Source organism: Parasteatoda tepidariorum, chromosome 4, assembly GCF_982258835.1.
Source record: "Parasteatoda tepidariorum strain Cologne lab strain chromosome 4, Ptep-v5.0, whole genome shotgun sequence".
NCBI classification, from domain to species: Eukaryota; Metazoa; Arthropoda; class Arachnida; order Araneae; family Theridiidae; genus Parasteatoda; species Parasteatoda tepidariorum.
This window is the reverse complement of record NC_141758.1, coordinates 119,560,710-119,578,026: the sequence shown is the minus strand read 5'-3', so window position 1 is coordinate 119,578,026 and position 17,317 is coordinate 119,560,710.

The window sequence follows — 17,317 nt, the reverse complement described above, 5'->3', positions numbered from 1 at the left end:
GTAATTTGACTAAATAGCGCATTACCCCCACGAAAATACCTACTTGCGAAAATAAAATGTTATTCGTACATTAGTTTTAAAATACGTTGAAAATTCTTGAGGCAAGTTCGCATTTTGTTGGCAATTAGTATTTTACTTTCAGCTGCATTTACTCCAATACTTGCTAAATCAAGCACGAAAAATTTTACTTATTTCAGAACTCGTTTTAGAAAGTCATTTTCATGTAGATTAGTTGAAATGTTTAATTATGTAATTAAGTTTGAAAGCGAATATCGTATTTTGGTTTTTACAAAAAAGAAAAAAATTATTGCTAAGGTCTTTTTCGTAACAAAAAATCAAGTTTGACTTGAAGGTAAATAAATTTTGTTTTATCCGTGTCCTAAATCTGTTAATTGCAAATTCGTTCTATACATTTCGTACCGAACCATATGGTTTTAAGTTCGGTTTCAGTTCGTTAAGTCAGAGGTCTGTTTAGAAGAAATTTGAATTTGACAAAATGTCTTTTCATAAAAACGGACCCTTCACAAAATAATTTCTTTTAATCGGACCCATCCCGGCACTCTTATTGATTATTTTTAAAGTTTTCAATAAAATGGTCGGGGGGGGGGATAGCCTGGTTGGAATAATGTTTGCAAAAGCGTAAGACAAAAATAACAGCCAAGCAAGAATTTAGAAATTCGTATTTTCAGAATCGCACCTTTTTTTCCTTTAAGTTGAATTTCGTTAAAAACACGCTAATAGAAAATTACAATGAATGTGTTTAATATGAAAGCAGTTAATTTTAAAAAACACTTTTTCCCGAAAAGAATGCTATTTGTAAATATAATTATTGTTTACTCTATTGTGACTCTATTACTCTATTATTATTATAATTACTCTAATTATTGTGTCAACAATCTAAATTTGGATAAGTTTGACAAAATTAACAGTTAGTTTAGCAATTCTGAAGACTTAACCCTTTCCTTCTCGCTCCCGTGAAAATGACCGGGTGAGTTTTCGCCTACTATTTCTCGCTCCCGTGATATTGACGGGCTGGAGTGTTTAGTAGTAACGCTCCAATAAGAATGAGAATAAAAGTTTTTCATTTCTTTTGTCCGGAAAAAATTTTATTTCTCATTTTAAACACCTGATGGCAACAACAGGATATTTTTAAGGTAATTGTAGATAGTTAGTTTATTTTAAACTAGTTGCAGCGATAATCAAATACGTAATACAAATACAAAAGCCAAAAAAATGGGCACTTTTATGACCGTTTTCTTGAAAATTAACCGATCGTTAAGGGGTTAAGTGATGTTTTCAATTATACTAGCCTTATGGTATATTTGTTCCATATACTAACTCGTGGGTGTTGGTATAAGTAGGTGAATTGAATATCGCTCTAAGGGGTAGAAGGGTCGTTGATTAAGAATTTGGCAATTCACCCATTTTCTCAAATGTCAACTAAATTCATCTTTCAAAAAAGAGACAATTTGTTTCATTGAATTTCTATCACTCAAAAGAATAAAATCATTTTGTTCTTTTTTTTCGTTTTTGAAGGGGGAAAAAATCGCATTTTTCTTTTCTGGCTTTTTATGAACTATGGTATAATTTTTTCTAAGCATTTATTTTATATCCGTCGTTATTTTTTTTTATTATTATTAATTTTCTTTTACCCTTTTTTCGGTACTTTTTCCATGTTTTCTCTACATTTTGAACTAAATATATATATGTGTGTGTGTGAATGTATTTTAATACATATCAATTGATTTCTTTTTCTATTCACAATTTAAAAAATTATGAGAAGAAAACGATTTTCCAAAATGAAAATTGAAATTTAGTTTTCTCTTTAAATTTAATATAATTTGTATTAGTCGCAATCGCCTAAACTTATATTCTAAAATAAATTATTTTATTAAATTGGTTTTTTTGAATTCAGGGATTTTTGTCATTTAAGCACTGTACTCGCACTGGTCTCGCTCTGTACTTGTTGATGCACTGACACCTGTTCAACTAAAAATTGTATTTTAGCTGATAAGAATGCTTAATTAACTCTTTCACTTAAAATTTCGGAAATATAAAAAAAAATTACAAAATATTGTAAAAATTTTAATGAAATAAGCAAAAATAACTGCAGCATCTTTAAGTAATATTACTAAATCAAATGAACTTAGCTGATTTGTATATTGAAAAGTAGTTACATTAATGATAAATGCATTTTAATTTTTTCCAATTCATAAAATCAGTTGTTTTATTGTGCTAGAATGTTTTTTTTCATGTGTCAGTTTTTGAATGTTAGACAAAAAAGGCAGGCCGTTTACTAATTTACATTTGCAGTATGAATTCATTTTGATTTTTCTTAACTTTGCTACATTCTTATTTTTCAAATTTCTTCACTCATTTTTATCGATTCAGTATTGGTGATCAATACATATTATAATCTTGTATATGATTTTTAAGTAAACACTCATAATTAATGCTATAAATTTTTGTTAAAATTTAGATATAATTTTTTTTATAATTTTGTAATGTAGTTATTAATTTAAAAAACAACGCGCAACTCTATATAAAGCATATTTAAAATTGTGCTTAAAAAATTTTTTTTTGGGGCGGTATATGTTTTTGTCATTATTTTAAAGTCTGTAAGCTTTTCTTATTGTACATATAATTATGATTTTTAATTTATTTCAAAGTGCTTAAAAATCGTTTTTAAATATTTTTTGTTTAAAAATTTGCTTCACAGCATGTCTATTGTTACATTATTTTCTTAGCTATCCTCGTTTATTGGTCATTAAGGTTACAAAAATTATTTTTAATCCATCTTATTTTATTAAAAGTTCACTAAAGATACATACCTCAACCAGTGCTCCCCTAAGCACTTTAAAAAATGCTCCCCACCCTGCTTCATCCCTATAAATGTTCCTCATTGCCCGATTTAAAAAAAAAAAAAAAAAAAAAAAAACCGGATGTTATCCCATGAAAGAAAACACTTGTCTTTTTATTTACATTCCATTTTTAAGAAAAATTAATTAACTGTTTAAATAATAATTACGCAGAAAAATTATTTGTGTTTATGCAGGGGTCTGCTTAGAAGAAATTTGGATCCATTAAAGGACCCTTCACAAAATATCTTTTCATAATCACGGACCCTTCACAAAATATTTATATTAAAAACGGCCCTTCACAAATTTGTTTATCTTCATTGTTTTGTTAATCGAATAAATCCTTCCCAGGAAGTGGAGGGGGGGGGAGAAAGACAAATGCAAAGGAACTAAGTTTTGTCTTCGGCAGAAGCTCCTTCCTTTATTCTTCCGAAATAAATATTCTGCGTTCAGCAGTATGGGCTGAATACCAAATATTTATATGTTGCATCTCTAAAATAGTAGCAGCAATTGCTGTTTATTTTTTAAAATTGAATTTTTTTAACTATAATTTTACAGTGTTGAGCATAATTAATCTTGTATGTCTTTACAATTTAAAAACTCCTCGAAAAAGTTTTTTTGCAATAACGGCACCTATTTGCACAAATTCACAAAAGCGGAGCCATATTGAAAGAATGTGACTTAACGTTTATTTTATATCCACAAATTACGAGTCATTTTTTTACAATTTTACAAAAATGGACCTTTCACAAAATTTCTGGGCTTAATTCTGACTGCTATCACAAATATTTACATTGTTAGGATTCTTCTCAAATAGTTAAATTTTTATAACATTTTTCTTTTTTCTCATAGCGATGTATTAATACATTTTTTGAGTGATTTTAAATTTAAAATAAATGCCTGCTTCTATCTTTTAAAAAAATTCACATTCAATGTTCCTTTTCTAATGATTTTCTGCATAAAATATAGAAAGAATTTTTTAAGCTGTTTATCAAAAAATAAATTTTTTTAGTTTACTTTCTTTTGGAGGAAAAAAAATGTATGCACAGAAATTGTCTCGTAGCATGCATTTAATTAATATTTATGAACAAAATTTTTTCTCTCATTTAAATAAAGAGTGAAAATTACTTTTTAAAATATGGAAACATAAAATAATATAATGCCGATAATTTAAAAATTGTAGTTAAAAACTATGCACAGATTTAATAACATATATATTATATATATCATATCTAATTATATTATTAATAATATGAATACTGACGCAAACCTACCTGAGGTATAATATTCCCACCAATTCAAAGTTAAATCACCCAATTTCAAAGTTCAATTAGATTTCTAAAAAAAACCCACCTTAGTCTTAGAAAAAGTGTTAACTTCTTGAAATCTCATAACTGTGAAAGCGTTCATTACTATTATGGCTCTACCATGGTGAAATGTCTAGGTACACCTATGGCTATTATTAGGATTTAAAATCATTCTACTCTAGTTAGTCAGAAAGCAGAGTTGCGTTTTCGATTTCATCATCTAAGACTGAAAAGCTAGTTTATAAAATGGAATTTTAAAAAAGAAGTCTAAATCATAAAGCAAACGATCGCTATATAAAATTTTAAAAAATGCAACAATCCTTAAAAAGGAATCATTTATAAGCTTCTTGATTATTTGAACTGTAAAAAGATGTTATGTGCAGAGAATTTTAATTGAATGCTTTTTTTTAATTTCCAGAATATTGTAAGATGGCACGAAGGAAGCTAATGCCAATGAAAAGAAAAAGGGTAAGTTGTGGTTTGTTCTTATTAAAATAATAGACATAATTTTTGCATTTGATAATTATTGTGTGCTTCTCCTCTCAATGCCAGCAGCTAATGCTTTTTCTATGGGAGATTCATTTGCAAGTAATTTTTTCTTATAGCATTTGAAACTTAATAGTTTGCTCTAAGTTTCTGTGTATTTACTTTTTTTTTTACTATAATTTTTAAATTATGAATGGAGTTGAAATATCGGTAATCTAGTTATCTTCTAGAAATCTAGTTATCTTCTAGAAATAAAAAAGATAAACATCTAAAAAATTTTAAAAAACTGAAAAGATTTGTTCATGCACTTCTTAAGTTTCAGTTTAGATTTAACCTACTGAACCACAATGGAATAAAATAATTTGAATCATTACAATTTGTGTAATTATTGTTGAATTCGAGTTATGATGCTACACCGGCCGAAAAATAGGCCACCTGCATGAAATGTAAGTTAACATTTGTTTTGTTTTGGTCTCCCTTAAGTCGGTAATTTATTTTGATATTTTATTGTGTTAATTGTATTGTATTTACTATAGTAACGTGCGAGATGTTTATAATGGATGGTCCCGCAGTGGACTGATCGTTAAGACACGGTTCCCAGCAGATCACCGAAGTCAAGCATTACTGACTACGGTCAGTGTGCGGGTGGGTGACCACTTGGATCAGCCTGCGTAGGGACCGAGGGTGTGCGGTATTGGTCCTCGTTAAACTGCACTACCGTAAAGTGCTCGACTTCGCGCGCAGGTCGTCGGGCTACCGAAGCGGGGGTGCCATCCCCTCCGCAGAGGATCAAAATTGTGATGGCATGTCTTCGGAACATCCTCCGGGATGTTTCCCAGACCGTCGCCAATAGCCCATTGTGCAGCTCTAGTGCGACGTAAATTAACAACAATAATAACAACAACTTATAATGGATGATTTTGAAGTCCAAACGAGCTGTAATCAGACAGCTGATTACAAAATTAATAAATAAAATTGGCAAATTGTTATTAGTAATACTTCCTGATGATGCTTTGTATGATTATCTAAATCAGTTAAATGAAAAAAAACGAAGCTTTAAAGGCTCTTTATTTGAAAATTGAAAATTATTTTGAAAACAGCTAGGAATTTGAAAGTGAAATTATAAGTCAAGAGTAGTGGCTTTTAAAGGCAAAATTGAAAGATATTTACTGAAATGCCAGACTACAAGACAGGAAGTAACGGTTAATAGTGGTAACAATAATTTACAAGAAAATATAACTTATGGAAATATCTCGCACGTTGCTAACGTTAAATTACCTAAATTGGAGATAAACAAATTTCTTGGTGATGCCTGTGAGTGGCACAGTTTTTGGAATAGCTATAACATAGCTATACATAGTAATGAGAGTCTTAAAAAAATTGATAAATTTAATTATCTTAAGATGTATTTAGGGGGAGTTGCTTTGAGTGCAATTTCTGGATTCTCATTAACTGAAAGTAATTATGATTCTTCAATTAAGTTGCTAACCGAAAGATTTGGTAGGCAAGATTTAATTATTAGTAGTCATATGAATAAAATTTTATCAATTAATTCTGTAAGAAATTCATATGATATTAAAGCTCTACGTAAGTTCTATGACGAATGTGAAATCCACATTCGCAATTTGCAATCAATGAATGTAACAAAAGGTAGTTATGGTAATTTACTCTGTCCTGTTATTTTGCAAAAGCTAGCAGAGGATTTAAATTTAGATTATAATAAAAATAGAAAATCAAGTGTAGATTTTGACATTGATGAACTAATTTCATTTATTAGAAAAGAGGTAGAATGTAGAGAAGCCTCACATGTGTTGTCTAATAGTTCTAAAAAACAAAGTGTTCATTTTCAAACACAGCAACGGTCGGAGAGCCATAGTAAACATAATTATAATAGAAAGTTCTCATCTTCCTCGGCATTAGTTTCGGCATCTAACAACATATTTTGTTTGTTTTGTAATTCCAAAAATCACGAATGGAAAGATTTTTCTCTGACCGTAAATGAAAATTTTATATATTTCTTGGTGTCCTAACTTGAAACGAATTGCAACATATAAGTTGATACCTATTGTCTTGTAAACACCTATTAATAATTTACATTTTTAGTTAATGTAAATGATTAATTAGAATGTTTCTTCTGGATATTTCACTATCAAGCTACAAAAAAAAGGAAAATATACATATGTAAGCGAACTCATTTATAAAGATCAATTAAAAAATTTTTTTGTTCTAAAATGTTAAGTTCATTTTTCGTCAAAAATTCCTTTTTAAATAAATTAAAAAAATACAGGGTGTTTATAAAGTCCCGGACCCATTTTGATGTTTAATAAACTCATAAAATAATAAAGATAGATTAAAATTAATAACATAAATGGTGAGATAGACTCAAAAAGTTTCATGACCCTTGCCAATGAACTTCCACGTGTGCCCCTTTCGTCGCACGGAGAATATCAAGTCGATAGATAGTCAATTTCACGCCAGGTAGCGGCAAGCATCCACAGAGGCAATTGCGGTTGTAATTCTGGCTTTTAGGTCATCAATATTCGACACGATCCTCCTGTAAACATTGTCCTTTATAAATACCCAAAGAAAAAAGTCAAGTGGCGTTATATCAGGTGATCTGGGTGGCCAAGGAATTGGACCTCCTCGCCCAATCCATCCTCCTGGTAAATGGTCATTCAAAGAACTACGAACGATGATATCCCAATGAGGTGGTGCACCATCTTGTTGCGAAAAGACATGTGGCTGAAGCTCTTTTAGTTGTGGAAATACGAAGTTTTCCAACATGTCTAAGTATACGACTGATGAGACCGTCTTTTCTGTAAAAAAGAAAGGCCCAATGACTTGATCGTGCATTAGACCACACCACACATTAGAATCCCTTTGTGTCTCACGGTATTCATGGGGGTTTTTAGATCCCCATATGCGCACATTATGGCTATTAACAATGCCAGAAACATGAAAGGATGCTTGCCGCTACCTGGCGTGAAATTGACTATCGACTTTATATTCTCCGTGCGACGAAGGGGGCACACGTGGAAGTTCATTGACAAGGGTCATGAAACTTTTTGAGTCTATCTAACCATTTATGTTATTAATTTTAATCTATCTTTATTATTTTATGAGTTATTATACATCAAAATGGGTCAACTTTATAAACACCCTGTATTTTAACTATCTTTGATGAATTAAATGTCTATTAATATTCAAAATTATGAGAAAACATCATACATAACATTTCAGGTATGCTCAACGTGAACTCATAACAGGAAAATATTCGAGTTTTTCTATTTAGATGAACATAAAAATTCCTAACTTGTAAATATTTAGTACATTATGCAGTAATTATCACGAAATTTATGTGAATTTTGATTTATTTCGTGATAAATGCATCAAAATTCATAGTCATTAAAAAAAATGAGGATCATTGTTTAGGTATATAGTTTGAAAGCGCGCCAGCACAATTAGTAAATTATCAATGTTTATGAATCGTTGAAATTCGTCATTTTTTGTTTTCATTGAAATGAAAACTAAAAAGAGATTTGGAAGTCTGAAATTTAAATTTAATACAAAACCCTATTAATCCCTCATATTTTTATACATGGAAAGCGGTTATCAAAGAGACATGTTTTGTTTCGTTTAATTTGGCTTGATTTATTACTTTATTTATCATTATTTTTTTTAACTAAAAAGTTCTACAGAAATAGCTGCAGCTAGTATGTATAACTTGGGTTCTAAACCTTCGGAATATGAGGACTCCGGAAATCTCCAACATCAGAATATATTCTCAATAGTTTAATGAAGATAAAGGTCGGAAGTCCCGAAAATGATAATTTTGTTGGGGAAATTTCCGTATCGTGATCTGTGTCAGAATAATGGCAACTTCCGGGCAGCGAGAAATTGGAAGAAAAAAAAGAAAAAGAAAAAAAAAAAAAAAACAGAAAGAATCCAACTCGAAAGGTGTAACTCATAGCCACCTCCAGGGTGCGTAGCGTTTTTAAAAAGTGCTTAAAGGTGCTTATTTTCGATTTTCGTTTTTTAAAAGCCCTTAAAGGTGCTTTTTTCATTGGAAGTTTTTAAAAAGTGCTTAGTTTTCCTTTTTCAAAATGAAATTTTTTCTTTACCATGTTGATTTTCCCTACGAATTGTGAAAAAAGACGCAGCTCACATTGTTCTATTCAACGTTTTCACAACTCATTCAACCCCAATCTATTTCGGCGTATTGCCAGTCCGTAGCGTATGAGAATACCATTCGTTTTACACGATTCAAAATTTCATGATTTTTGACAGTTGTCAAAAACAATGCCAAAAGTTTTTTTTTTTTTGACATGACGGTTAAAACAAGATAAAACCGTCAATTGTCAAAAACTTTTCCAACCCTGCCTAATTATGATATTTTTTTAAAAGTACATAAAAATATCTTTTGAGTGCTTGAAAAGTGCTTAAAAAGTGCTTATTTTTTGTTGAATAATTTGGCTACGCACCCTGTTATCAATGTGCGTGTTTTTTAAATTTAAAAGCTTAAAATCTATTTATCGGAGATGATTGTGCTCCGGAAAAAAATCCGGATTTTTCTCTCACCGCGATCCGGAAATCCAAGGTCCAGAAGTTTCAAGAAATCACCGAACACATTTATGCATAAAAATTTTTGTATATTTTATTTAAAAAATATCAGAACTAGAATTTATGCTTGGCATCTCTTTCATTTCTAAATTTTTTTCTGATGGAATAATAAATGTGATGAGAGATAAAAGTGAACTTATACATAATTATTCATTTAAATTATGCTGTTTATAAATTGTTTAGCATTTCATTGTTTTGAAAATATCATTAATTTAAATTTATCAGGACATTAATTTCTTGAAATGCGTCATTCATGATTTTACTCAAGAAATTTTCAGGATTTTCGAGTTGGGCGCACAATCACACCTGATTTATCGATTATAGCGATTGTTGTTGGCGAGACAGATCACGATACGGAATATCCATTTCACTTTTTGCCTATTATGTCACAATTTGTCGAGTTAACAAAAAAATAGATTTCTATTTTCTTTTCTTTCTCTCTTTTTCTTAAGATATATAAAATTCGTATACGATAATTCCATGTAAAAATTTATTTCAAATAAATTATTTTTTATTATATTATTCAATAATGGTAAAAAAAAATTAATCAAGCAAATATCACATCTTCTGAAACTTAAAAGATAAACGCCTAAATTTATAAGAAAATGAATTCAAAATCGTGAGTAAAAGTTTTTTCGTTTGGTTTTAAAATAGTTTTAGACTCTGTTATTACTTTGAAGGATTGTGCATTTATTTATTTATTTTTCTACTTTCAGGAAGAAGAGGTTTCTTCCGATGAAGAACAAAAGTAAGTAAACTTTTACTCGACTTTAATTATGCAGTTCTTCATAGGTTAACATGTGACTTACAGTCAAATATGTCGTATTAGTCTAAAAAATTGAGCTGTGAGTCATACAGATTTTGAAATCATTTTTAATTAGGTAATTTTAAATTGCAAAATACCTGTTTGTAGGAAAAATCAGTTTTGGGGAATGAAAATTTAAAAACGCCATTTTTGAAATTTCACAACTTGGAAACTATTTTGCTTATTTATTGTGTTTAAATTTTTTACTTCGTCATTTAGAATCACAGATTTAAAATATTTTTTATACTATAACTCAAATTTTTTTCTCCCAACAAATAAAATATTAAAAAAATTATGTATTTTTTTGTCAAGTTTTGTAAAAAATATTTTTGTGAAAGGAATATTTTTAGGAAAAAAAAGCAACTTTTTGAAAAAGGAAAATTATTTTTAAAAACATTGAAAAATATGTTATGTTTAATACTAAAAATGTTTAAAAAAAAGGATGCGATTTTATTAAATATTTAAAAAAATGAAAAAAAAAAAAAATTGAAGGGATAATTTTTTTTCGTCTGCCTTGTAACATTTTCCTACACTTTATTAAGTCATATTCTTGTCATTTCAGTGGAAGAAAATTCCAAGTGACATTCAGAAATTATCTTCAGTCTGATATTCCAAAATCCCTTAAACTGTTACTTCAATACTTTCTCTCATTTAGTTTTTAAATTGATCTCTACCTTCATCGTATTATAAGAGTTTTAAATGCTCTTTTGGTCTAAAGATGTTTAATTTAATCTTTGCATATAACTACGTGCCCATATACGAGTACAAGAAAATATTCGTTTTATTAAAAATTGACTACTGAAATTCTGTGCGTTTTGTCACTTTACGCGTATTGATATCTTTAAGCCACGTTACTGATTTGCCACGCATGATTTTAATATTAATATTTTTGTTCTTATAGAGTCCGGCCAGTAGGCCTTTGTAAAAAACGCCGCATCTGTTCATCCGCGAGCGAAGATGAAAGCTCGGCTCAGGTGAGTTCATTCTTCTAACTGACCACTTTTATTACTTTCTGTTCTGTTTAGCATCTTTTTTGTAGTTAAGGAATATTTGCTAAGAATGTGTTCTTAAGTTTTATATTCTGAAAAAATATAAATGAAAAATTAAATTATAAACTTTCAAAAACTCAATGCGTTTTAATATGTACAAAATTTTTTGTTTTAAAAAATTATGCTACTTTAATATAACACAGTATTCATTTTTAACGATTAAATTAAAATACGACATGATGTGAAATTAATATATTTACCATGTCTAAGCAAAATAATAAATCATAAAATCCAAATTTAAATAAAGTATAAAAGATAAATAGCGCAATTTCTTAAATGTGTGTTCCGTATATTTTATAAAACAATAAATAATAACAATACTAAGCACTACTTTTTTAAAATGCTATCAGTTATAAACCGGTATACTAGAAGCTTTTTTTTCTGCTATAATAGCATAAATCAGTAAAAACATGAACAGTTGAAGCTATCTTAATCATTTGAATATTAAATTAGAGCTGCAATTCTAAGACAAATAATTTTGCTTTAAAATCCTTCAAACAGGACTACCATATAGTTACCATTAAAGTACACTTAAAAATTTTTTTTCCTGCCCATAATTCTTTTCAAAAAAAATATTGTATATGATATTCACGCAAATCTGAAACGAAAACTTGTTTCTTGTAAGTTATTCTTTTAAATTTAGAATTATGGTTCGCTAATAAATTTTAAACTTATTTAAAAGTGTTGAATTTGTTTTTATTTTTTGCGAAATAGGAGATAATTAAATTTTTTGGTAGTTTACAATATGGTTTACGACAGTTTTAAACAGCTTTAAGCTGGAGTGAATATGATGGCATTAATCCCATTACTAATATTTTAGTGGCAGTTGAAATATCATCATTGACCTTTGGCCGTTACGTGTAATTTGGATGTAAAAATATGATAATTGTCTCAGAGAAATAAATAAAATCATTTAAGAAAAATTGATTTATTAATTATTGAAAATGGCAATAATTCAAAAATAATAGGAAAGGGCAGCACCTCATAATCAGTATTAGGTTTGAAAATACTGTTTTTCATTTGGGTATTGAGCATTATTTTGAAAAGCATTGCTCGTAAAAGTAAATATATATGCATTTTAATATTTTAACAGGATTCATTGGTCTTTAAGAACGTAAGAGATCCGTAGCATCAGTATTGTAACTATAAAAGTTATCTTTAACTTTAAAATTAAAATTTTGAGACCAGAAATTTTTAGTTAAAGAAATTAAATATTTTAAGTTTTTGTGCCTCCATTTCAGTATCTTAAGAGCTTTACAAATTCTGTATCGTATCAGCTATATATAAGAAAAAGAAATCATAGTAGCGGTGTAATGAATGTAACTTATCGTAATTGAAGAACATGTTGTGTGACATTTTATGGTGAGTTTGCGAAAAAAAGTTTCAGAATGTATCAAAACATTAGGGTGCTATTTGCAAATCATCTTTGTCCAAAGAAGAAGCTGGCTGAATGAAGCGATTTTTTAAACAATTAAGCAGTAGCATTTTTAAAAAGTGCTGCTTCTTTTCGATTTTTGTTTTTTAAAAGACCTTCAAGGCCTAACTGACCAGTTAATTGGAACACCTAAAACTTGCAGGCAATGCCTGAAACGATTCATATTTCACACATTTCCTAAGCATTCCATATAAATAAAAAACCTGAAAAGTATGAAATGCATTTCCAATTCGTTCCGAAAGTAATGAAATGTAATTCACACGTCATTGAAGCTTACCATATCACAGATTAATTTCTTCATTTGTATCTGAACATTTTGTTTCCTTGCATAAGGCATGAATTCTTCAAGGCGTAAATTTTGTTTTATCCAACTTTCCCTACCCATTTTGAATAAATTATTTTAATGGCACTCTCAATCCAAAGTAAGGGGACCCTTCGGTCGAAGTTCTGTTTTTAACAGGTGGACGAGTACCCAAGCAGCTACTCTTAATAGTTTTCTTAAACTGCTATATCTATCAGGATCTATTAACTTGGCAGAAACAATCGTTGAGGAAACCAAAACTTTCGGTCTGTATTCGGATTCCAACTCTTCAATGTCAGCTTCAATTTCAGACTTTTGAGTACATGACCATGTGTCTTCTGGGTTACTTAACCATTCCGGGCCATGAAACCATTTTCTTGAAGAAATCAGGTCCTTGCAAAAAATTCCCCTGGTTAAGAGATCTGCTGGGTTATCCTTGCCTGCGCAATGTCTCCAAACACTAGGATCTGTGATTGCTTGGATTTCTGTGACCCTATTAGACCCAAATTGCTCCCATTTGGACACTGAGCCTTTAATCCAGTGCAGCACAATTGTCGAGTCACACCACAAAGATATATTATCAAGATTTTTAAATAGTTCCTTCATGTTTCACCATTCTTGCGGCTATGATAGCTCCCATTAGCTCCAATCTGGGTAGAGTTAATTTCTTAAGGGGTGCTACTCTGGACTTAGAAATTACAAAACTAGTACTAAAAGTACTTCTAGATGTTTTGTACCTGAAGTATGCTACAGCTCCAAAAGACTTCAGTGAAGCATCGGAAAACACGTGCAGTTGCATGTCTTTGTCTACTAAATTTAATTCGGGAAAATAATATCGAGGATTATTCAAGTTCTGAAGTTCATAATTTCATCGCACCATATTATCCCATTTGTCTTTTAATTCACCACTAAACTCATCGTCCCAATCGATTCCAAGTTGCCATAATTCTTGTAAAATACATTTAACACGAATCAAAATGGGGGAAATAAATCCAGATGGATCAAATATTTTGGCAGCAATATGAAGAACATTCCGTTTAGTGCATTTATTTGCATTTAAGTTTGACAATAAAGACCTCAAAACAAGTTCGAGAATATCACTTTCATTATTCCATTTAAGTCCTAAAACTTTTAAATGAGAATAAGGATCTTCATTAATTCCCATTTCGGAGTTAGTTTTTCCATAAATTTTTAAGTTCTTTCGAGTTAGTGTCAAATTTTCTCATAGTCATATTTGCATCCTTTAAAATAGAAACAGCATCTGTTGATAACTGAAAGGCTTCTTCTACAGAAGAACTTCCATAAAACAGGTCATCAACATAGAGGAAATTATTCAGCATTTCATATGCAAGAGGATGCGCATTTTTATAAGCTTTAATATGAGTTTTGATAGTTGCTGCCAAAACAAAAGGTGAACAGGTGACTCCAAAACAGTGTCTATTAAAATGAAACATTGTAGGGGGTTGAGTTTTATCGCAATCCTTATAATAGATAAAACATAAATAATTTCTATCAAATTCCGAAACTTGTATTTGTAAAAAAGCTCGAGCAATATCTCCGCAAAATCCGATTTTATGTTCCCTAAATTTTAAAATTATATCTACAAGATTAGCATATAAATTATCGCCGGATATAAGACATTCGTTAAGACTTAAATTATTTCCGCGTTTACTACTGGCATCATAAACTATTCTTGTTTTTGTACTGGATGCATTTTCTTTAAAAACATCCCTATGCGGCATTGTATAGCCCACAAAACAATTAGAATTACAAGTTTCGATAATCCCTTCTTTTAATTGTTCTTTCATAACTTCATTATATCTTTCAAATAAAGATTCGTCAGCGTTAAATCTCCTTTCTAGTAAACAAAATCTTTTTTCCGCGATCTCAAAATTATCGCATAAATTTTCACGAGCTGTCTCAGATTTCCATAAAAGCGGCGCCTCATATCTTCCATTTTCAAACCGCAACTTGTTTTCAAAATTAATTAGATGATCCGAGTTCATTTTATTTCCTAACTCTTTAGTAGTGAGAAATGATTCAATATTCCATAAACATGACAAATCATTTACAGTTGTATCTGCTAAAGTGCAACAAACGTTAAAACAAGAAGCCGCACCCTTAAAAGGACCATCTGGCACCTGACCTACTAAAGAATCTCCAAACAACGTCGGCTGAAGGAATAATTTATTGCCTATTTTCAATAACTCACCCTTTACAGTAGAATATAAGAAATCAGCACCTAACAATATTTGAATGGGTTTCTTATCATCCCATGAATCAGCGATTTTAAATCCTTGAGAAAGTAAAGTTTCTATTAATTGGGGATCAAATTCTGAATATAATTGAGCAGCGCATATTTCCTCGGTAATTAATGCTTCAATATTTATACTTGAGTAGGGGGGAAACCTACTGCGTAATGTGATATTAACACATTCGTATTCCTTTTCCGAAGGATTTCGATTTGAAAATGTGTAAACAAAAAGTTTTTCTTTTCTTAAACTTTTCGCGTTTAATGCTTAAGCCAAATCTTTTCGAATAAAAGATTTTTGAGAAGCAGAATCAAAAAGTATTCGAGCTATTAGTTTTTTAGATCCATTTTCGACATGAACTTTAGCAGTTTGCAATAAAGTAGTATTATTTAATGATTGATTAGGTTTCAAAACAGAAGACATTACCGCTTGATTCTCTTGAATTTGAATAGTTTCGGTTTTAACTGGGGGAGAAGTTTGTAATAAATTGTTATTTTTTAACTTTGGGCAAAACAATAAATTATGTTGAAAACTTTGACATATTTCACAAGGTTTTATTTTAACTTTACACTGATTTAGCAAATGGTTTTTATAAAAAACATTTGTAACAGCGTCTTCCCTTTTAATTTAAAACGTTTCTGTTCATCAGTAAAGGTTTTGCATTTTAATCCTGTATGCGAGTATGAATTACAAAAAATGCAAGAATTTTTAACAATTGTAATGGCACCCCCCCCCCCACCGCTTCAGTATCCCGACGACCTGCACGCAAAGTCGAGCACTTTACGGTAGAGAACAGTTTAACGTGGACCCATACCGCACGACCTCGGTCCCTACGCAGACTGATCCACGTGGTCACCCACCCGCACACTGACCGCAGCCAGTGATGTTTTATTTATTTTTTTATAACCGTCGTTGAACAGCCGTCCCAATTTTTTGGGTTTACGGCTACCAATGTTCAACTCCGTAGCCTTGTATTTTTGAATCCAATCCAGAAGGCAAGGGAACTCCTGGATCAAGTATTGGGAGAAAGTTTGCCATCGTGGAGGACTTTTTGATGGAACTAACCGGCATTTGCGTTACATGGAGAGGAAGACCACGAGAATTCTCACGGCAAGGGGACTCAAACCCATGATCCGTCTACCACTGAGGATATTTCACATCAGCTCTGTGGTCGGTGCAAGCAGGATGTGGAATTCGTATCGACCAGCCGGAATCGAACCCCGGTTCACCTCATTGGAAGGCGAATACTCTCTCCCTTGAGCTATCGCGGCTCTGTCAGTGATGTTTGACTTCAATGAACCTTGTCTTAACGATCAGTCCACTGAGGGACTTAAATTTCGATGAGCTACGTTCATAATTTTGCCAAATTCAATATTTCGTATTAGCTCAGATTACAGGTCACGCGATTTTTCCAGATGATAAGCGATTAATAATGGTCGGAGTTAATGCTTTTTTTCCCCCATCATACTAGCCGTGCATTTTTCCATATATGTCTTTGCATTTTCACGAGTCTGTGATTTGAAGCTTAGATATGGAGAGAATCTGGACTCTGCGCTGCAAAACAAAACAAGAATCCAAAACTGAAGCTGATGCGTTTTCAGAAATAAAAGAAAATATTTTTTGAAAAGATAAAGAAACTGCAGACATTACAGAATCTCTCATTTTAAAACAGGAAAGGAAATTTTTTTTTTATAAAAGTATTTCTGTGAGATAAGTAGCATGAAATTCTCCTAGTAGCGTATTTTTAAGATTTGTAGCTTTTGAAAAATAATAAGTAGCCCAAAAAGTAGTGGGTAGCCCAATCTGGCAACACTGGGCATGAGTGTATCGAGAACAACTAAAAATAAATATAATTTGATTGGCGACGAATTGACGCCGCCAAAAAGAATTAATTCGTAACAATTATTATTATTATTATTTTTATAAATTACTGTTACAGCCGTGGTGGCTCGCGGAATTGAGCGTTCGCTTTCCAATGAGGGGAACCGGGTTCGAATACCCCACCCGGCTCGTATCGATCACAGTGCTTATGTGGTATCCTCAGTGGTAGACGGATCATAGGTTAGTCCCCTTGCTGTCAGGCTAACCGAGGGAGGTTCTCGTGGTCTTCCTCTCCATTTAAGGCAAATGCGGGTTAGTTCCATCAAAAAGTCCTCCACGAAGGCACATTTCTCCTAATACTTGATCCAGGACTTCCGTTGTCT